Source organism: Clarias gariepinus, chromosome 12 (genome assembly GCF_024256425.1).
Source record: "Clarias gariepinus isolate MV-2021 ecotype Netherlands chromosome 12, CGAR_prim_01v2, whole genome shotgun sequence".
Classification (NCBI taxonomy): domain Eukaryota; kingdom Metazoa; phylum Chordata; class Actinopteri; order Siluriformes; family Clariidae; genus Clarias; species Clarias gariepinus.
The window spans coordinates 19,353,143-19,376,453 of record NC_071111.1 but is presented as its reverse complement, the minus strand read 5'-3'; positions in this window follow the sequence as shown (position 1 = coordinate 19,376,453).

The following is a 23,311-nucleotide window of genomic DNA, read 5'->3' as shown; positions in this document are numbered from 1 at the left end:
GGTGTTAGCCATATTGACTAAATTGATTTTATCCAAACTTCAGTAATTAAAAAATAATAATTTATGTTCATGAAAATTTCACTTCACAAAGCTCTATTTATTAAATAGATAATATATGTGTACAGAAGGTCTAAAACTCTTAAGAATGCTTATCATAAGTGATTCTCTTTTTTCACTTGTGTGTGTGTGTGTGTGTGTGTGTGTGAGAGAGAGTGAAAGAGATAGATAAAGAGAGAGAGAGAGAGAGATTTGAAAGAACAGCTTGCTAGTGATTTATTTTTCAGAGCTAACTGATGCACATTCAAGGGTCCGATACTAAGGTCAGCAGCCCTTCCACCACACTAACCTTAAATTTTGTTAATCAATACAAAAACAATAACAATAAAATGCACTCAGTCAGCTGCCAATGTACATTTGAGAAAGGGGGAGTAAGTGACTTTTAGATTGCTTATTGCAATTCTTTTGCTACATTGCATCTTGAACCAAGCCAAGGCTGATATCATACAAAATTATAGATGACTGCTCAATCAGCACACACACACGCACACACGCGCACGCACGCACACACAGACAGCTCTCCAATGCCCAGTTCATAGCAGCAAAAAATCTGAGTCATTTTTTAACTCCTATGACAGTTCTTTATTTCTCAAATAACAGCTCAGACATTTTGATAGCTGAGTATACAGTGGATGACCCCACGAACCTTTGTGGTCATACATATGTGTGTGTGTGTGTGTGTGTGTGTGTGTGTGTGTGTACATATAAGAACTAGAAACAGTTTATTTTTTAACATTTTACCATTGTTTGTTATACATTATTTATGTCAAGCCAAATGCTTTATTTGGGTTCAGAGCACAAGTAAAGATATCTTAAATCTAAAATAAAATTGTAGTTTTGACCTAGTTTTGACTGAAACTAAACACTTGCTGATTGAAAATTATTGAAAAAAAAATCACTCTGTCATCTGGCAACGTTTGTGATACTGTAACCACTATACCAGCTTTTGTTGAAAAGGAGTGAAACATAATGTGTTCTTCACCTGTTATATTCCAGCTGCCTCAAGGTTCACATGTTACATGTTCTGTGATGTCTTTTTGTCCACCACACTATTGTAAATAGTGGCTACTTAAAATACTTTTGGGTTTTTGTCACCTTAAACAAGTGAAATCGTCCTCCAAACTTTTTTTACACCATTCTGTGTAAACTCAAGAGACTTTTGTGTAAAAATCCCGGGAGATCATAACAGTCACTAGATTAAATTTTCCCCTTTCTGATGTTTGATTGGAACATTAACTGAAGCTTTTGACCTATACGGTATCTGCAGGATTGTGCCATATGATTACCTAATTGAAAATTGAATGAATGAGCAAGGGTACACGTTTTCTTACTTTCTGTGGTCACCAGTGTTTATAAAAAAGGCAGCAGGGCACATCCAAATAGTAGTGTAGTACTAATAGTAGTAGACATTTAACGAAAGCTCTGAGTTCTGAATTTGAGAACTTTATGTAAAACGTTATTTAATTATTTGTGCACTGTATGTTGGTTTTTGCTTTAGGAGTTGAATTGTGTTTTCCTTGTGACAAGACAAATCATTAAAAAAAGTGTAAATACTGTCTATTTTAAACTGTTGGCAAAGGTGAAATATCTCTTAAATAACTTAAGCACTCTGTTCTATAGAATTTGACATGCCACGGCTTTAGAGTAGATTTTATGCTTGGGTACGTAATTCCATGCACACTAAACACCAGGTTGCCTCTGGTGGGTCATTTTTCTGGGTTATTTACAGCATGTTGGGTAGTTTTTGTGTAACCCAGCTGCTGGGTTGAAGTTTGGTGGCCCCTCTCCCAAAGTTCACCGGTGTTTTCAGCGGCGTGTCTTCTCTTTTGAGCGCTGATGGCGGTTCATCCTCCACATTCATTTAAGGGAAAATGAGGTTAAATACAAGATCTGTATACACATGTTCACTCACCTAAGTCACATATGACTGAAAAATTATCACTATATGTAACATTTATTACTGTTAACGTGTTAAGGTTACACATAAACTTTCAGGCTGGTCTGAGGTAAGATAATTTAGCTGACAATAGCTGCTATAGTTAGCCAAAGAACCTCTCCTGTGTATGATAGAAATGGCTAAGATGTCTGAGCTTTTTAGCTTTTTCTGTAGAATGTGTTGCATGGTTTACGGAGATGGTGAACTAAATGGAGATGGCATTTAGTTAGGTTGCTAGCATTTATTCATTTCATTGCTTGAGACAATATAATGCTGAAGTGTTACAAAACACTGACCCTCTCACAAATATACACACCTTCTAACCCTCCCGTTTTTCACTAGCTAGCAATATACTCCGCGGTAAATTTTCTCCCACGTTTCTCCCGAATTATACCATATTTTACACCTTTACCCCTTTGGCAAGTATGCAAATATGTCACCAGTAATTGCATGTAAGATAACCAGGTAGCCCTCTTTAACCAAAGCTGCTTGTGACTCAGGATAAATTAACTATCAGTCAACACGCCAACTACAGGAGAAAGTACCACAGCTGAACAGGTAACTATTAGATAAAATATTAATATTAGGGTAATCCCAGCTAATGCATTTCCTTGCTAATTATCTTAAAATCAACGCAGACCACAAGATCAACTAGTCTGACTTAAAAGAATAAATAAATTAATTAATTAATATATATTATATATATATAGTTTACCCCAAAAGCTATGCTTATTTTATTTTTGGTAGTAACTGTCTCAATGTTTTTGTTTCAGGTTACCTATACCCTAGCTTTGCCATTTTTTATTTAGTATCAATCCTATTACACACTAAATTAATAGTCTGATTCAGTTTAAGCTTTGCTATTCAACATGGTGGAATACTTCCAGCAGGCTGAATTGTCAGGGCCGTACCCCTACATCCTAACATTGGGAGATAATGACCAGTGCTGCTCTCAGGCATTCGTCATTCTGGTGGGACAGGCTCTGGAGCAATGCACACTACTTGGGGCGGTTGATGTGTGCTTCAAGGCATTTTATATTTTTGACATCAACTATCCAAAGCAGTATGCTCCTTTATAGGACTATTTGTAATGTTGCTATGAAATAGCGAGGCCTACTTAAAAAGTCATAGACAGTTTTGGTATGTTAAAATGAGACCAGGGCTGGATAGTTTTGTTCTGCAGAAAAGATATCTAATGTCACAGAGAGATCCTGCTCTGTAGTAACTGCCTTAGCCTATTTGTGTTAATACTCCATTCTGCCATAGTAGTATATACATAGTAATGATGTCGCTGTTGATTATCTGCTCTTGTGCTTTTAAAAAATATTTTTTTTTTCTAAGAACATTTACAAATGTATGGTTTGTAAAACTTGGAAGTTTTTTTTTGTAATAGACCAGTATATCAAAGTAATTTAACTGTTTAATAGACATGGGTAGTTTTTTTTTTCTGATTTACTGTAAAATATGAAAGGGTATTATTAATATTATTATTTGTGAGGTAGAAATAACCCAACATTCCAGTTAAAATGAACCAACATCTGGGTAGAACATTTGACCAATTTATGTGGTACAGTAGAATTAACCCAGCATTATAGTAAAATATGACCCAGCATTTGGGTTGAATATTTAACCTATTTTGCTGGGTTAAACAAATAACCCATTTTGCTGGTTTTAATTAACCCAGCATGTAGTTAGTCCAATATTTTCCCAGCTGTTTATTTTTGACATAGCTACCTAAGACAATACCATGTGTACAAGCTGGACAATGATATAACTTGATGAAAAAATTCTGGTATATAATATTATTTAAGATATTCTCAATTGCTTTGGAATTAATATACTGTGGCTAATGAGTCTATTTTGCTGATATACTGTACTGTAATATTGCTGTATTTGTATGTTTCAGTTTCTTTAGATACAATTTTATAAATGTACCCACTGATCTTGTAATGTCATGTCCCAGACAATCATCAGCGACATGTCACTGACTGGCACACACATTCTTTAAGGATGTATTTTTATTAAAAGTTTGATCATCATAGGATTGAGAAAGTACAAGGAATAAAAAAACTATACCTGTTACAAAGCCATCAAAGCAGGCAGGAAATTCAGTTGTTGACAGGACTGATGGAGACACAGTTGTGTGCATTTAATGTGTTGAAGCATGCTTGTGAAAGGATGTGCGTTTGATTTGATGGAGCTGGAGCAGGTGACCTGGCATTTCAGTGACTTTTAAAGGTGAAAGGAACACATGGCACTTTCTTCTTTCTTCTGTTTTCCTCTTTTTCCTTCACTTAATGTTTTCTTCTCATTTTTTTTCAAGTCTTTGATCCAGTTTTTCCCTTTTCACTATTTTTCATTTTCCATTTGCTCCTTTGTGTGCTACTTTAATATTTTCTCAATGTTGTCATTAGTAGTATGTCTCATTCTTATTATGTCCTCTAACCCTAACCCTAGTTTTTTTCTTTTTTTAAAAAAATCTGTCTGTGCTATCTCTGAAGTCTGTCTGTGGTAATAATTTAAACATAATACCAAATAATTCACATAAAAATAAAAATGTCAAAATGCCAAGTTTTCCATGTTAATTACTGAATCTGTCCAAACATTTTAGCTCTAATAGTAAGAGTTAATTATATTTATTATTATTACTTTTATTATTATTATTATTATTATTATATAAGCTAATCATGTTAATGGGGGAGGGCAGAAAGAGTGGGTGGGGAAGTACTGTTAGGAAGACAAGAGAGATTATGGAGAGTCGTTAAGGTCTACACACTAAGTAATGTTGGCTTGTTTTTTTTCTACCCAAGCGCTGGGTTGCCTCTGTTGGGTAATTTTTCTGGGTTATTTACAGAGAGTTGGGTAGTTTTTGTGTAACCCAGCTGCTGGGTTGAAGTTCGATTCGCCCCTCTCCCAAAGTTCAATAGTGTATTCAACTGTTGTCAGCTTCGTGTCTTCTCTTTTGAGCGCTGATGGCGGTTCATCCTCCACATTTATTTAAGGGAAAATGAGGTTAAATACAAGATCTGTATACACATGTTCGCTCACCTAAGTCAAATATGATTGAAAAATTATCACTATATGTAACATTTATTACTGTTACCATGTTAAGGTTACACTCAAACTTTCAGGCTAGTATGAGGTATAATAATTTAGCTGACAATAGCTGCTAGTTAGCCAAAGAACCTCACCTGTGTTTGAAAGAAATGGCTAAGATGTCTGAGCTTTTTAGCTTTCTTTGTAGAATCTTTGCCGGATGTACAAAGATGGTGAAGTGATGAATGAACCCTAAACTGTTAACTGTAGTGCTAGCATGACACAGGCATTTAGTTAGTACAGTAGTTGTCTCCATGTTTTTGTTTCAGGTTACCTACTCCCTATCTTAATGGACAGCTTTGTCATTTTTTATTTAGTATCAATCCTATTACATACTGAATTGATAGTCTTATTTGGTTTAATTTTTGCTAATCAACAAAATTTTTACTTTCTTTCATTTTTTTTTCTTTCTAAGGTTGGAACTACTATGGTGGAATACTTCCAGTTGGCTGAAGTGTCAAGGCCGTACCCCTACATCCTGACATTGGGAGATAATGACCAGCGCTGCTCTCAGGCATTCGTCATTCTGGTGGGACAGGCTCTGGAGCAATGCACACTATGTACTTGGTGCGGTTGATGTTTGCTTCAAGGCATTTTATATTTTTGACATTAACTATCCAAAGCAGTGTGGTCCTGTATAGGACTTTCTGTAATGTTGCTATGAGGCCTACTTGAAAAGTCATAGACAGTGTTGGTATGTTAAAATGAGACCAGGGCTGGATAGTTTTGTTCTGGAGAGAAAATATCTGTCACACAGAGATCCAGCTTTGTAGAAGCTGCCTCCGCCTATTTGTGCAATTACTCCATTCTGCCCTTGTGAATAATAGTATAGTCATGATGTCTCTGTTGATTATCTGTTCTTGTGCTTTTAAAAAATAAATGTTTTTATGAACATTTAATAGGATGTTGTTTATTGCATGTATGGTTTGCAAAACTTGAAAGTTTTTGTGCAATTGACCAGTATATCAAGGTAATTTAACTGTTTAATAGACATGGGTAGTTGTTTTTTTTTTTTTTTTTTTTTTTTACAGATTCACTTTAAAACATGAAAATAATAATAACCTATTTGTGAGGTAAAATTAACCCAACATTCCAGTTAAAATAAACGACCATTCGGGTAGAACATTTGATCAATTTATGTGGTAGAATTAACCCAGCATTATAGGTAAATATGACCTAGCATTTGACCCAGCACCATCTTGCTAGGTTGAACAAATATCCCAGCATGTAGCTAGTCCAATATTTACCCAGCAACTGGGTTAAAAACAACCCAAACTGGGTTGTTTTTAACCTAGTATTTTTTAGGGTGTAATGACCAAAGAGGGCAAGGGAAGTCCTTAAGTATGGCTTTCTTGGTGGCCCTGTAAAGAGGCTTTGATCTTCCTTGTAATGGATAAAGGGGCAGCATAAAAAATAGCAGACAGGTTGTGTCTAAGACCTCCACCTCTGTTGAGAGAAGGATTTTCCACCTCCACATAAATTGCTTCTTTTACCCCTCTCTTGAAGCATCTATCCTTTTTGTCCAAAATTTGTACATTTTTAAAGTTTGTCCTTTAGGTAAAAGTATACTGCTGAATAGTATGGCTCGAGAGATCATGGAAAAGCCATCTATGTGCAGGTGGAAAATCCCTTTTTCAACAGAGGTAGAAGTCTTGCCAACGTGAGCTCCAGTAAGGCTATTAATACTGACTTTTGGCAAAGGAAGGTGACAGCAGAAGACATCATTGAGCTGATAGTGCTGAAAAAAATTATTACATCAATGCCTCCAGTAACAGCAGAGTGGGTCCAGTGCCACCTCAGCATTACTGAAAAGACAACATAGTTGACAATGGACAATTTAACAGTATACAAAAGAACGAGCAGCTAAACAACTTATCTCTCTCTTTTTCTCTCTCTCTCTCTCCTCGTCTAGTTTTCTCTCCTTCCCTCAAACAAGTTTACAGGGCTTCCTGTGACATAGCTTCCTGTTTATAAGTAATTTCCCCCAAGCTTCTTATTTGTATTAGCATTTAATGTATACTGCTTTTTCAGTATACCAGTTATATCAAGAAATCAACAGTTTTGTTTTTTTGTTTTATTTTATTGCATTTTTCACTTTTTCAGCTTTAAATGTTTTTTTTTTTTTAAATATGCCTATAGCACAGAAACAACAAAGTGTTGTTTGTATTGCTTGTCCTTAATTGATCATACTACTCTTTGTAGGAGGTAATAGAATGGTCCTCTCCTGGATAAGGTCTTAGTTTACGGACTGATAGTGTACTTACTGTAAGTGAAGTTTGATGTTCCACAGGCTTCTGTTTTTGGCCCATTGCCCAGCATGGTATTAGTTCCACCGCTACAGTGCCTTGCAAAAGTATTCATACCCATTGAACTTTTTACATTTTGTCATGTTACAATCACAAACGTAAATGCATTTTATCGGGATTTTGTGTGAGAGACCAACACAAAATGGAACATAATTGTGAAGTGGATGGAAAACGTTTTTTATTATTATTATTATTTATTTTTTTTACAAATAAATATCTGAAAAGTGGCATGCATTTGTATTCAGCCCCCCTGACTTAATACCCTTGTATTGCAATTACAGCTGCATGTCTTTTGGGATATGTCTTTACCAGCTTTGCACCTCTAGAGTAGAGACATTTTTGCCCATTCTTCTTTGCAAAATTGCTCAAGCTCAGTCAGATTGGATATGGAGCATCTGTGAACAGCAATTTTAAGTCTTGCAAAACATTCTTAATTAGATTTAGGTCTGGACTTTGACTGGGACGTTCTGACCTATAAATATGATTTGATCCAAACTATTCCATTGTAGCTCTGACTGTACATTTAGGGTCGTTCTCCTGCTGAAAGGTGAACCTCCCCCACCCCCCGGTCTCAAGTGTTGTGTAGACTCTGACAGGTTTTCTCCTAAGATTGCCCTGTATTTTGTTCAATCCTTCGCCCCATTAACTGTGACCAGCTTCCCTGTCCCTGCTGAAGAAAATCATCCAACAACCTGATTCTGCCACCATGCTCAGTGTCAGTTTTCCGCCACATATAGCGTTTTTCAGTTACAAAAAAGTTACATTTTGGGTCTCATCTGAACACCTTCGTCCATATGTTTGCTGTGTCCCTCACATGGCTTGTCGCAAACTTCAAGTGGGACTTATTTGGCTTTCTTTTAACAATGACTTTCTTCTTGCCATTCTTCCATAAAGGCCAGATTTGTGGTGTGCATAATTACTAGTTGTTCCTTTGTAAAATGTGTCTGAGATTAGTCTTGGTAGGTTTGCAGTTGTGCCATGCTCTTCCCTTTTTAGGTGATGGTTTGAATAGTGGTCTGTGTGGTTCAAGTTTGGGATATTTTTTAAATTTCTGCTGCTTTAAACTTCTTTACAACTTTATCCCTGACCTGTCTGGTTTGTTCTTTGTGCTTCATGATGCTGTTTATTCGCTAATGTTCTTTAACAAACCACTAAAGGGTTCACAGACCAGCTGTTTTAATACTGAGATTAATTTATCACAGATCAACTATTACCAACTATTTGGTAATTAGGGGACTTTTGAAGGCAATTGGTTGCACAAGATTTTAGTTAGGGACATCAGAGTAAAGGTGCTGAATACAAATGCACACCACATTAGTCAGATTTTTATTTGTAAAAAGGAATTGAAAACCATTTATGATCTATCACATGAAATCCCAATAAAATACATTTAAGTTAGTGGTCGTGAAATAACAAAATGTGAAAAAGCTCAAGTTGTGAATACTTTTGCAGTTGTATGTTGATGACACACAGATAGGTTTTGTAAAGCCAGACGAGAGACACCATGCTTCTTAATTTCCTTCTGCTTAATTCTAAAAAGCCAGAAATACGTTTTTTTTGGACCACATGTAGTTAAAAGTAAGCTTTCTAATCACACAGTAACTATGGATGGCATTTCTGTGTTATCATGCATAACCCTTAGATTATTACTGATTCCTGTCTTTTTAAAGCTCATGTAGATAATATTACTAGAATAGCCTTCTTTCATCTCAAAAATATTGTCAAGATAAGGAATATATAGTCACTTTGTGATGCAATAAAACTAGCCCATGCTTTGTTAACTCTAGGTTGGATTTGGATATTCTACTATGTGCATAACCAAGCCACAGAATGAGGCAACCAAAGTGCTCATTAGAACCAAAAGATATAAGCACAATGCACTGGCTCCAGTAAAAATTCACATCAATTTTAAAATGATACTAAATGGTCTTGCACCACAGTACCTGAGTGAATTTCAAGCCTGTTTTTTTTTTACCCCGGGCAGTATGACATGTGGAAGTTGTACTGTTCGATTAAGTTGTTTGAGGTTTCCAATGATGCACAACTTCTAGTTTCTGTGGGTCCATGGCCACACACTGGGGCGAGATAACAAAACCCAGGAACATGGTGGAGTGCTTGTGAAAAGCACACTTTTCCAGCTTGCAGTACAGTTGGTGGGTGAGCAATCTCTTTAGAACAGCCCGGACGTGTTGAATATGTTCCTTGGTGTTGTGGAAGTAGATTAGTATGTCATCTAGGTAGACGAACACCCATTGGCCTACAGTAACATATCTCTCAGGACGTCATTGATAAATTGTTGGAAGGCCGAGGGTGCGTTACAGAGTCTGAATGGGATGACCAGGCTCTCATAATGTCCAGTGGGAGTGATGAAAGCTGTCTTCCACTCATCGCCCTCTCTGATACGCACCAAGTTGTAGGCACTCCGGAGGTCTTTGTAAACACGGTGGCACCAGAGATGGCATCCAGGGCTAAGTTTGTAAGCGGCAACAGGTGTCGGTTCATTTTGGTGATCTTATTTAGCCTCCGATAGTCGACACACGGGCGAAGTTTGAACCCTTTCTTCTTCACAAAGAAGAAACCTGTGGCTGCTGGCGAGAAGGAGGGCCGGATAATTCCATGGCGAAGAGCGCTGGCGACGTATTCCTCCATCGCCTGAAGCTCTATCGCCAGGTCATATGAGCAATGAGGTGGAAGCTGGGTGGCCTGTCTTTTGCAAAAGGCTTTAGCCAGGTCCCAATAGGCGGTAGGGATGGCGTTGATGTCGACATTGGGAGCCTCGGACTCCAAGCTTGGGCCCTCAGGCAAAGTTCAGTGCAGGTCGGCCCCCACTAGAGGATCCAGTTCTGCATCCAGGAGATGAGAGGGTTGTGCTGCAGCAGCCAGGGATAGCCAAGTATGATGGGTGGTGAGGAGATGTAGGTGAGATGAAAGTGAAGCTACTCCTGGTTTTGGTCAATAGTGAAAGTGATGGGTCTGGAGGAAAGAGGCCGACCGTCGACAGATGTGATCTGAACTGGCTGGGATAACGCCTCAATCTTCACCCCTATTTCTTAGGCATAAGTAGAGTCAATGAAGTTACCTGCGGCACCGGAATCGATAAACGCAGTACTTCGCACTCGTTTTTGGCCAAATTGGAGGAATACCTGTACCGTGAAGCGGGAGCTGGTGGTGTTGGTGGTGTTCGAGATCTGGAAGGGGCCTGGTGAGTCTCCCCACTTTCCCGGCCGGAGAGGACAGATCGCTCAGCTGACCCACAATATGCACACAGTCCCTCTCGAAACCGGCATTCGCGTTCTGCGACGGTCAGGGAGGCGGTCCTAATTGCATGGGTTCCCCGGCTCCGGTGTCAACCACGGCAGGAGGTAGAGATCCGACATGTCCAGTGATGGTGGGGGTGAAGGTGGTCGGTGGTCGAGGTGAAGCGTAGGAAAAGGTGGTAGCAGGCGGTTCTCGGGGCTGGCTTCGGACAAAAGAGGAGGTGCTGGTCAATGCAGAATGCGAGCTGGATCAATCCCTCCAGCGTGGCAGGAAGCTCTCGTCCGGCAAGTTCATCCTTAATACGCAAAGCCAGTCCATCGTAATAGGATGTCCGAAGGGGGGCATCTCCCCAGGGTGTCTGTACAGCAACGGTGCAAAATTCGGCTGTATAGCAACTCACGGATGATCCTCCCTGACGCAGGTGGCGGTGCCGCGACGGGTTGCCAGGTAGCCGCACGGAGGCTGCGACGTCTTGGACACTGCCACAGAGTAGCGATCTCTCCGGTTAGCTTATCGATAAGCACGGCGGAGGGCTTAGTCATTCTGTCAAGAACTAACCTGAGTAGACCATAAGACATAGCTTTAGCGGTTAGCCCTTTGTAGCGTGGATGGTAAACCCAAACGCCGAGTAACACGAGTAGGCAGGATAACCACGCAATTTGTTTTAAAGACACTCACACTTTTGAGCCCAGAGACCCAGACCCCCTCTGTTCTCTGGACCTATCTGGCATGGAGGCCTCTGGCTCTCTGGTGAGAATTGCCCCATGTGGTCTTCTTGGGATGTGTGTGGTGACTGAAAAGGTTCTACCTGACCATGAAGATGGCACAGGTAGGTGTTCTCTGATGGCTTATAAATGCATTCGCTCAGTTGTTCAGGACTGAAATTTCCACAAACAATTTTGTATCTGAGCCTCTACAAACAAAACTGCAGTTTTATATTAACTTCAACACCTTTTCTGTTATACAAAACTTCCAGATTCCTAACACACAGCATGACCATGAATTAATCCTTGCTAACTAATAACACCTAATTGAGGATATCTTCCCTGTTGAATCTGGTTCAATGAGATTTTCTTGGCTACTCTTGCCCTTAGCTTGCTCATCAGGGTTAAACTTGACCAAGGCCTAGATCAAGGCAAGCAATTGAAACACAAAATTAGTATGTACATGCATATGTTCACAGCTACCCTTTGGTGTCCTACTGTATTAATTTCTTGGGACAAAAGCACATTTTTCTCTAATTAAGGATGTAATGCAGGATCCTCATACAGGAGAAGAAACAACCCAGTTGTTGGTTCATAAGAGCTATCTGGCAATCATAACCCAATGGCAGGGCATATCACTAGCCAGACTTTGAGGACAGGTTATCATCCAACAGTCATGCACATCCTGTGCAGAATTCCAGGTGGTAAATCCATTAGCCACCACAAGTGTGACAAGCCTCTACATGGTTCTCCATATTTAAATTATTATACAAGCACAAGCCTTTTAGTGTCCTAGACATCATAAGGGAAATGGGGGTGGGGGGGAGGGGCTTCATTCAGTAAAAATAAACTTTTATAAGTTCTTGACCTAAAAACAACAGGGGTGCTTGCCTAACAGAATTTGCATAAGGAAAGAAAGTGCTCATTTTAGTATCTACATTGAGTTCGAAACTACTTGCAAAGTGTCAAAGACCCTTTGAGGTCACATGGTGGGTTGAGGAAGTCAAGCGTGAGGTTAGGTAAATAGAAATCTTGAATCTTTCGAAACCATGGGAGTGGAATCTCTGGAAACCATGAAACTGTTTCCTGTAGATATTCGCAAACTTAACATGATGTAAAATTTTTATGTGTACCCAATGCCGCAAATTGTGGAACTGCTCGAGCAGTTACGTGTGATTCACTTTTATTCATTACGCGATCTTACAAATTAATGTATTTATATTCCCTTGACTCTTATGTCTCTTAATAGATTAATTAATTAATTAATAAAAAATAAATAATATTTTTTTCCCTACTCCAATCAGCTTATACTGGTTTGTCACCTTTCCATTTGGTTGCAGGCGGCAGCCCCCACCACATAATAATGACTGACATACAAGATACTTTAGTCTTGACTTAATCGTGACTGTCAGAGGCATCTGCATAATATCCAAGCTGTCAAGAGATCTTTCAAGTGTGCAATTAGGTGAGTAGAGGTATGCACACATTTTGATATACTGTTGAAGATATAAAGTAAAGATATACTGTAAAGATAATTTACAGTAATTCTGTGGCAGCAGAGTAAACTAATTGTAAAGCACAATAAATAGACACAAAGCCTAAAATGTTGTCACATTGGATTTTACTATTTTACATTTTACTATTTTACATTTTACTATTAACACAAGTGCACTGCTGTAATTGCATAATTGGTTATAGAACAATCAAAACAAAATAAAAAAAATAAATAAAAAATTATGACCAGACTTTGCAGTAAAGTATATTGTAAATTTACAGCATGTCATGCGGTTTCAAATTAGGATTTGCAGCTAGCATAAACACTCTATTGAAAACATATCGTAAAACAAACATGTACACAGAAACACTAAAGAATAGTATAACACTGCTGTAAAAATTAAGGCTCAGACAAACACACAGACAAAAAATTCAAAAATATATAAATAAATATAAATAGAAAAAACCCAAGCTATTTAAAGCTGTAAAGATTCTTACACATAAATCAATCAATAAATAAATAAATAAATAAATAAATAAATAAATGTATTTCTCTCTGTATCTTTATCTCCCTTGCCATGAAGTAAATGGTCATCACACTGGCATTTTACTCATGCACAAAAATTTGCCCAATTATCAGCTGTGCCAGTCTTTACAGAGCTATTGACCTCCACCCTCTCTGTAGCACTGCAATTTATTTTAACCCGCACTATGTGTCTGCTGCTAATTAGATGCATTTCAAAAAAAGTCTCTGAGATTGTAAAGAGGAAAAGATGCAGACAGAGACTGGAAGAGAGTAAAAAAAGAGAGGGGCACTGAAAGAGAACCGCATTATCTTACTGACTGGAGGTTCGACCCTTGTCTGAACGTTTTAAATGGATAAAAGATTATAGTGTTTAAATGCAGCATTCAAACTACAGGGAGAGATGAAAATGGAAAGAGGGGGAGAGACTGACACACAGTGAGAGAGAGAGAGAGAGAGAGAGAAAAAAAAAAGAAAGAGAGATAGCACCGGACACTCCAAGTTTGAACATATTGGTCTTTGTGTGTGTGTGTGTGTGTGTGTGTGTGTGTGTGTGGAGAGAGAGAGATTGTCAGCATGAGACTTTCTGCTAAATCTATTACCCAAAAAACATGACAAATGGAGGCATTTTTACCTTTCCTGTTGTTTGTGAAAAGCTTGTTTTTAGATTAACCCAGCCTAAAAAAAATCACATGTAAATTATCAGTGCTATCTAGTGTTGTAGATATTGAGTATCAATATTCTGTTACAAGAACACATTTAATAAAAATATATCAAGCATCCCACCGAATGCTCTATATGTTGTGTTCTGGGTTAATAATAAGACACTTCCTATTTTCACTTTCTTTAAAAAGAGGATCTGAGGATGTTTCTGGTTCATGCCTATTTATAACTTCCAGGTGAGTCATCATTTACAGTACAGTAAACACACCCACATGTATGACAAATCTATTTAAATAAGCTCAATATGTAATAAATAACTTCACTCTTTTCTCTCTCTCTCTCTCTCTCTCTTTCTTTTTTTTTTTTACATATTTAGTAGAGTTAAGTCCTGGGCACTGGTGGCTTAGTGGTAGGTGTTTTGCCTGCCATGCAGAAGACCCAGGTTTGATTCCTGCCTGGTTTCCAAACCCCAGCCACTGATGCAGTGCTGGTCCCAAGTCTGGTTAAATGGGAGGGTTATGTCAGGAAAGTCATCTGGCATAAAACCCGTGGCAAGCTTGTATTTGTAGACCGGATGGTTTACTGGATGGTTTTGGACCTCTTGTCGGGAGGAGCCGAAAAGACCAACAGAATAGTGATTTCACATTAGACAATCAGGCTTACAATTTGCATTTAAAAAAATACCCATGTTACTATACTGTTTTACCACCTGTCTTGCAAATCTAATTGTGATCAATTGTTAAAATGCTTGGGCAAGAACTTTGATATTAAACTTCTAGAATGTGTAGCAAATGAGTTACACGCAATTGTTTGTGGGTAAGACTGGGTTGTAGATCTGGATGCAACAAACCTGACTTTCCAACCGATCCAGAATTTCTTGTGGTCATGTTTCACCCCTGACTACTCCCTGTCAATTGCTGTCTGAAGTAACATTTAAAGAGATTATGTTTATAATATGGGCATACAAACATGGTGTCCATTTAGTATATGAGCCTTGGGGGTATGATAAGCTGCGTGTGTGAGCCACCTGCTTATTTTGCATAGTTCTGCCCAGTGTTTTTTTGTTATTTCATATTTGTTGTTTCTGGGAACATTTCTTTATAAAGAAACAAGAATTTATTTGACTAATTTACGATGAAATTACATGAAACTACGCTACTTAAACATACGCATGCACACACATCCATACACGCAAACAGTTTGAAGGGAGAAAATTAAGAAAGTTCTTCTAGTACTGTTTACTAGACCAGATAAACTTACAAGAGCAGAGTCTGGGCCAAGGGTAGCTCAGTGGTTAAGGCATTGGACTACGGTTCGGAAGATCCCAGGTTCAAACCCCACAACCACCAAGTTGCCACTGTTGGGCCCTTGAGCAAGGCCCTTAACCCTCAATTGCTCAGATGTGTAATGAGATAAAATTGTAAGTCGCTCTGGATAAGAGCGTCTGCCAAATGCCTAAATGTAAATGTAAATGAGTCTTGGGTTTAATCTTTTAGGATTTAGGACTACAATTTTGCTATGAAACAAACACCAATTTTTTGCAAGGTATGCAGCTTTGTTTGTTTACTTGCATTTCATTCTTATCCAGTGGTTTACCTCCAGCGAAAGGAATGGTTGCTTGGTTACTGATTGCGGCACTTTTGAACTTCTTCTGAGAGTTTCTTTTATTGCAGGACTTTCGAGTTCTGGTACTCTGTTCATGCTACCAACTTTCCGTGTTCACCAACATTCTTTGAATAAAGATATAAATGTAAATTTTTTAATATAACATAAGTATGTGAGTTGTCAGAAACATGTTTCACAGATTTCTTTTTTTAAAACGTCTCGGGTTACATTGCTGTAACCCTGTTCCCTGAAAAAGCGGGAACAAGATGCTGCATGAAAGCGCTATGGGAAACGTTTCGCCGTGACCGGTTGTGAATGGCGGAGATTGATCCACGGCCTCCTAAGAGTGCTGGTCCCCCACAGTACTCCACAGTGCTTCGTATCTAAGGAGACATACCTGGCAGTAGGTTTCCCACTTAGGTAGCTTCCACACTTCGGCTAGATGGGTGTGTTAGATGTTCGGCATCCTGAACATGGGAGGAAGGGACCGAACACCTAACATTTCGCTGAGAACTGCTGCTCCCCGAAACACCAATGGTGGCGTCGATTAAACCATGGCCTCCTGCCAGTACTCAGCTCTCAGTTGGTCAGTCTGGTTTGCCTGCAAAGCCATTTTGTGGAGGACAGCACCAGCCTGACCCTCTGCCTGAAAAATTTTCTCCCACCAACGAAGATGTTAGTCTACACGCTTGGTGGGGAGTGTGGAATTTTCCCGGGCGGACCGCGCTTTCATCAATGACATTAACACAAATTAATGTCAATAGCAAAAAAAAAACACAGAATAAATACGGCTTATTCCGTGAAAGAGTAAACTCATGGAGGTCGCCAGGAAGGAGAGGGGCCATCATTGAGGCCCCCCCTCCCGCCACCCGACAGAAACCTGTCATCTAACTTTAAGTGTTTGGGGGATTTATTTTATTTATTTATTTTTACGGTGAATTGAGGTGTATGTGTTAGACCGCGCGTTACCACCTCTAACAACAACTAACACACTGGCTCATCACTAGTGGAGTGCTCTGGAGTGATAGTTTCCATCTCCGCGGAAGTAAGAGAGAAAGTTCTTTCCCCCTTCACAAGTAGCGCCGAAGCGCGCTTGAGGGGTGGAAGGTAAAAGGCTCATGATCCGGCGAGAAAGCAAGAGAAATAGAAAGGGGGTCTTTAATAGGGAGAAAATTGCAATACTTATCGGCTCCCTCAAGGCCGAGATAGCATGCTCTTCCCCCAAACACTGAAAACAGAAAGCGTGGAGATCACCCTCCACGAGATATTCTTCTACACGGGGGGACGGACTCATGTCTAACTCTGCCATCCTTTTGGTAAATAATAAGACACTTCCTATTTTCACTTTCTTTAAAAAGAGGATCTGAGGATGTTTCTGGTTCATGCCTATTTATAACTTCCAGGTGCACCTAATCAAATGACGTCACCTGACCGAGGTTATATATGCCAAAATCTTTGGCATGTTTGACACAAATGCTTCAACAACCGGTCACGCAAAGAGCGTTCTGATAGCGTTTTCACGCAGCATCGAGTGTAGCTTTTGAAAGGGAACAAGAATTTATTTAACTAATCTACGACACATAAAACTACGTTACTTAAACGCACACATACACACGCGCGCACACACACACACACACACAAAAACACACATACACTACAAACAGTTTGAAAGGTAAAAATTCTAATAAAAATTTTATTTGTCACATACACAGTCATACACAGTATGATATGCAGTGAAATGCTTGAATGACTGCAGTCACCTTAAAATAAAAGACTAATAATAGGAAATAAATATGAAAAAGAAAATAGAAGGTGAATTTAACTAAGAATGAATAAAATAACTGTCCAGTACAAAATATACCATATAAGAAAAATATATGAAAAATAAAGAAAAATAAGAAAAACAGCTGTACAATATAGATATGGCTTTCCCAACCTCAAAAGAGAGAACAGTCCATTGCTAGGGTGGCTGAGGTCCTTCACGATCTTCCTGGCCTTGGTCCAGCACCGCTTGCAGTAGATTGAGTGCAGGTCAGGGAGCTCGGTGCGGATGATGTGCTTAACTGATCGCAACATCCTCTGTAGAGCTTGTCTGTCCTGCATGGTGCTGTTTCCGAACCAGGTTGTGATGTTTCCCATCAGGATGCTCTCTATGGTGCAAGAGTAGAAATTCCTGAGCACCATGGAGGGCAGTCTGAAGTCTCTTAAGTGTCTGAGGTGAAAGAGATGCTGCCGGGCAGGTCCTGCATCATGTCAGGTCCTGCATGATGTGGACACAGAGGTATCTAAAGCTGTCCACTCTCTACTGGGCTCTTGTTAATTGTACTTAAGTCTACTATCAACTCCTTTGTCATGCTGACATTTAGAAAAAGATTGGTACTCTGGCACCAGTTCTCCAGATTTCCAATCTCCTCCAGGTAGGCCGTCTCATCGTTTATCAGAGTTTGTCAGTGATCAGGCCCACCACATTGTGTGTCGTCAGCAAACTTGAGATATACTGACACAGAGATGAGCTGAATCCCAGGTGCTTCAAGCTTGGTGGTGAGTGTGGAGGGAATTATAGTATTAAATGCTGAACTGTAGTTCAAAGGCATTTTAACATAATTCCCCCTTCTAGTTTCCAAGTGCGTAAGAGATGTATGGAGGAGATAAGAGATAGCCTCATCTGTAGAGCGGTTTGAATGGTAAGCTAACAGTAATGAGTTAATGTTGGGTAGTGAAGATATGATGAAGTCTCTGACCAGCCGTTTAAAGCACTTTATCACTACTGTGGTGAGGCCTACAGGGCGATAGTCATTGAGGGAAGCAGGACGGAGGTTTTTTTGGAACAGGAACAATGATGGACTTCAATGATGGAAGCATGTGGGGATCATTGATTGAGAGTTTGAATATCTCTATGAACACAGGTGCTAGCTGGTCTGTGCAGGCTCTGAGGACTAGACGTGAGATGCCGTCTGGTCCTGCTGCTTCCCTGGTGTTCACTGTCCTGAAGGCTTCCCCACATCATGCTCGGAGATGATGAACGCGCTTCTGGTGCTGGCATTGTTTTCCTGTCTGCAGCCGTTAGTGCTGCTAGCATTAGCATCGCTAGCGTCTTTAGCTTGTCCCAAGAGACATTAATATACCTTATTAATAAGGTATTAATATACCTTAAAAAGTCAATACACCACCAAGCCCTACTGTAATTACACAAATTACACCTAATATTTACACCAACTACATCACACTCTGTTGGTCTCACTTGTGCCACATTCAGGGTTCCACAAGACCTCTTAAGGTGTGCTGTGGTTTCTGGAATCAAAATGTTAGCAGCAGATTCTTTAAGTCTGTATGCCACAAGAGAGAGAGTGTATATGTCAGACTTATTTGCACAGGACTTGACACAAATCACCAATCAGACCAAAATCTGGAGAATTTCGAGGCCAAGTAAACACTAAGAACTCTTTATCACTTTTGTAAAACCATTCCTGAACAGTATTTTCAGAGTGACAGGAAACATTATCCCACTGAAAGAGATTCCTTAATTGCAAATAAGGAATATCATTGCCATGATGGTGTGCGTGACCCTTCCTGTTCTTTGGCTTATCCCTTGTCTTTGCCCCATGGAATCTTGCCTTATCTTGATCTAAGTTTTATGTATGACCTTGGGTGTTTCATGGATTTTGACTTACTGCTGATCCCCTGGCTAACGACACCTGGTTCTATAAAGGGACTCTGTTTACTCCCGTTCATTTTTGACTCTGTCTGTTCCACAACCGGCACAACAACTTCCTTGTTCACATAGGGAGGGAGAGACATGCTGCACGTTAGATTTCTCTTCCCAAACAAGTTTTGTGCATTTGAATCTCCATCCTCCCTGGATCTCAACCCAGTCTGCTCCACGATCCGCACATTAACACTGACCTAGAGTTTATGCACTTCCACATTTGCAGACATCAGGAGAGCAATAAGTCTGGATTTCAATCTATGATCAGGCTAACCAGAGCATTATGAATTTCCTCCCCCTGTTCACGAAGCAGATGGTCCTTGGGCCAGCAACTGTGCTGCTTTCGTCCATGCTCTAATTTCTAGACATTTAACCCAAGGGGATTCTCTCACATGCCACTTCTGGCTATGTCATCGCTCTGCCTCCCACCACATCATAGGGGATTCCCCCATTAATCCTGGAGCTCCCATCACACACGGTAATGCAAAAACACATTAAATCTCTCAGAATAATAGTTTGTCTGCTATTAGGTTCACTCCCATTCCACAGTATATTGCTGTTACAGTTTCGGCCATGACAGACCCAGCAGACACATGTTATTTCTGTCAGGCATCCACACAAGGCTTCCGTCTGGTATTTGTGACGAGGTCAAATTGCATCAGGCCATTGCCCAGTGAGGAGTGGAGCTGGGTAATCATAAGCAAAGTCTGTACCAGGTAAATCTGACCCTTTTTTTCTGTTGCAATGCTTTCAACTGTTCGAGCTCCAACTAGCGGCCCTAAAGAGCGGTCTAAAAACCTCAAGTCCTCAGCTCATAATCACACCATAAAGTTCACATTTCTGGCAGCTACCTCTCATTTGGACAGTCTAGCTCTGTGATGGCACCTGTTGTGACAGACCTTCTGACCCTGTCAAAAACATAGCAGGACAAGTGGGCTCCCGAGTCAGGCAAATACCCAGAACACATGGTCAGTTCTCACCTAGAGCATCAACCCCTTTAATGCACCCTAGTGCCTCTGTTGAACTTGAGAGCACTGTCAGACAGCTAAATGAAGTCCTGTTTTGAGCTCTGAGAAGCATGAATTGTGTCCTGAATTGAATTTTGTGACACCTGATTTGTGTTTTGTTCTGAGCTATAAAAAGCCACAATCATGCTCAGTTCCAAACTATGAGACGCGTGAGTCATCAGGTTCACGGCTCCAAGGATCCCGCTCAGCTCACATTCCATTTAGAGCTCCAGCCTGCTCTGAGGACCTCTCTTCTGTCAGACTTCTTCCCAAAGATGGCCATGCCAAAGATCTACACAGATCCAGTGCCAAAGATTCACACAGACCCAGTGCCCATGCCAAAGATCCACACAGACGCAGCACCCATGCCAAAGATCCACACAGACCGAATGCCCGTATCAAGTGCCATACCTACCCCAGGTAAATGTCCCACATACACCTAGCTGTCAACATGATAAAAAAAAATTATTCATGAGACCAGACCACCTGATAAGTTAGCTTTTGTGCCCCACATAAATCAATGATCCTAGGTCACCCATGTCCCTTTTGCCAGTTCATGATTGGCCTTCCGTGGAACACTTTTGGTGGGTGCTAACCACTACTATAATTAACCTGCCTTTTCTGTCCATCACAATCTTCTCCTTGTAAATGTCATAAATCCTGACACTTGACAATGTTTCCTGCTCTAAACACATCAAACATAAACCTTTATGCACTTTAGAACTTGACCAATTAAACAAAAATATTTTCTGCACATTAATGTTAGTTGCAGTTTTTGTTTAAAAGTTTAAAAAGTTTGTTAGGGTTAGATTACTAACACACTTGTGTTTTGTTAGGGTATCACTTGTTCTTTTTCTGAGTTTATTGATGGTTGACTGTTATGTAATGGACTACAGTAGAGTGCAGTGAAAGATTGGCAGAGAAACATGTTTTGTGTAAGACATTTAACACTAGAAGCGCCACGTCAGTGTCATGTGTTTGTATGTGTATATATTACATAAGTATGTGTTTGTGCTCACGTCTCATAAGTGACATTCATATGAAATGCAATTCTTGATAATTGTTGATAAGTGTATGTTGATAAGTTAATAAGTGTATGTTGTCAAAGTATTTGTGGACATATATGTAATGATGCGGCTCGCGCGAAGAGGCAGAGCCGCGCATAAACTGTAAAAGGCGCAGCCATTTATACACACAGTTGCCGGGCAACGCCACCGTCATGCAATCAACCTGAATAAGCCACATCTGGCAGCGAGTTTATATAAAGGGTCGTGATAACGCCACACTTCGTGTGATCGTTAGGTGGCACTGGTAAAGGTATCAGGGCCAAGACAAAGCACGCAGAAGAAGACACAGGCAAAGCCCAAGCCTCTGTCTGTCTAAGACACCAGCGAGAGGGAAAGAGTGGGGAAATGAGGGAGAGCGACACGCATCAGTTTAGCGTGCGCTCTCGGGTTAAAGTGCACAAAGCACAAACTCTACTCTCTCTTCCTATAAATCCTTGGTAAGGGCATAAGCCCTGAGAGGATCTTAAGTTTTTTGTTTTAGTTTCCAGAATCTCATGTAGATGGCGGAGCTCTGTTTATTTTGTGTTTTAAGTTTTCTTTTAGTTTTTTATTTAATAATCCCACGCTATCTCCAAACAGAAAGATTTTCTCGTGCCTGTCATAAGCGCTCTTACAACTCATATTTCACTGTCCCCCTCTAAAGCCCTGCGTCAGGGCTCTTATTAAAAAAACATCTCGTGGTGCGGCTCTCCATACCGCACCCCGTAACAATATAATTAGGAGAAAAATGTAAATTAAGTTTGTCTTAAAACATAATGCAAGAACTATTTATTCATTTGAACACGGTAAAGGTGTTAATGTTTCGTACATTTCTTTATTAGTCCCTTCTGTTGGTGTTTAGATTTCACTGTTTTTCATATACGTAAAACGTATGGACAACAATGTTCCGGAAGCGATTTTAAATAAGGGAAATACACAATTGTGTTTCAATACAGTTTTATTAAATATAGAATATAGCAGACAGTATATAGCAAATGGTCACTGGAATAGCTGGAATGTGACTGTGTATTTATGACTGAAATAAAGCTATTCATCGGGGTGCGTGAACCCACAGCTCGTACTTTCACTTTACAAAAGGCAGCGTTTTTATCAAAAGGCTGATAAACGTGTGCAATTTATCGATAAAATGCAGACATATTCCACCAGAAAGTCATCGCTTTTCGCAGATCAAACATAATACACCTGTCCAAAAATAAAATTCATATTTAAGCATATATGCAAAATGTACCATTAAACATTTTTTACTATTTAAATTTATTACTATTTATGTTTATGTTTTGCTGGCGAAATACATTTTAGGCAAAAACGTCTGCTCGGTCTTGTTAAATCATTTTAAACCCCTCAATTCTGCCAATTCCCCCATCAGCCAAACCGGTTTGATATTTTCACCCCTATCGTAAATGAAAGGTGGGAAGGGAGATTACAGTAACAATATTGTATTAGGCTAAGTTTATTAAAGATTATTCACTTTTGTATTCTTTGTTGTACTTCACCTTTTTGCATACACTCGCGGGCATCTTTAAATTTGAACAGAAAATAATAGTGGGCTGGTGGGCACGTTATTTTTCATATAACTTAAACGGCTAAATGAAGTTAAATATACACAATAAACTAATAATTGTGTTTGCTTTACATTTAAGCACTCATGTGTAAGTAGCTTTTTCATTGTACTGTATATACTACCATATCATATATCTTTCTAATACTGTTTAATATATATTTTACATTACATGCAGTTTGTAATTTAATTTGCAATTGTACCTTTAAAATGTAACCTATGTATCTACAGTATAAGCATATTTAACTACTTTAGCAGTGAATGAGAAATTTGGTCGGTCTGGCTTTTAGATAAGCCCTTTCTTAATATAATTTTATTATTCAATTAATTA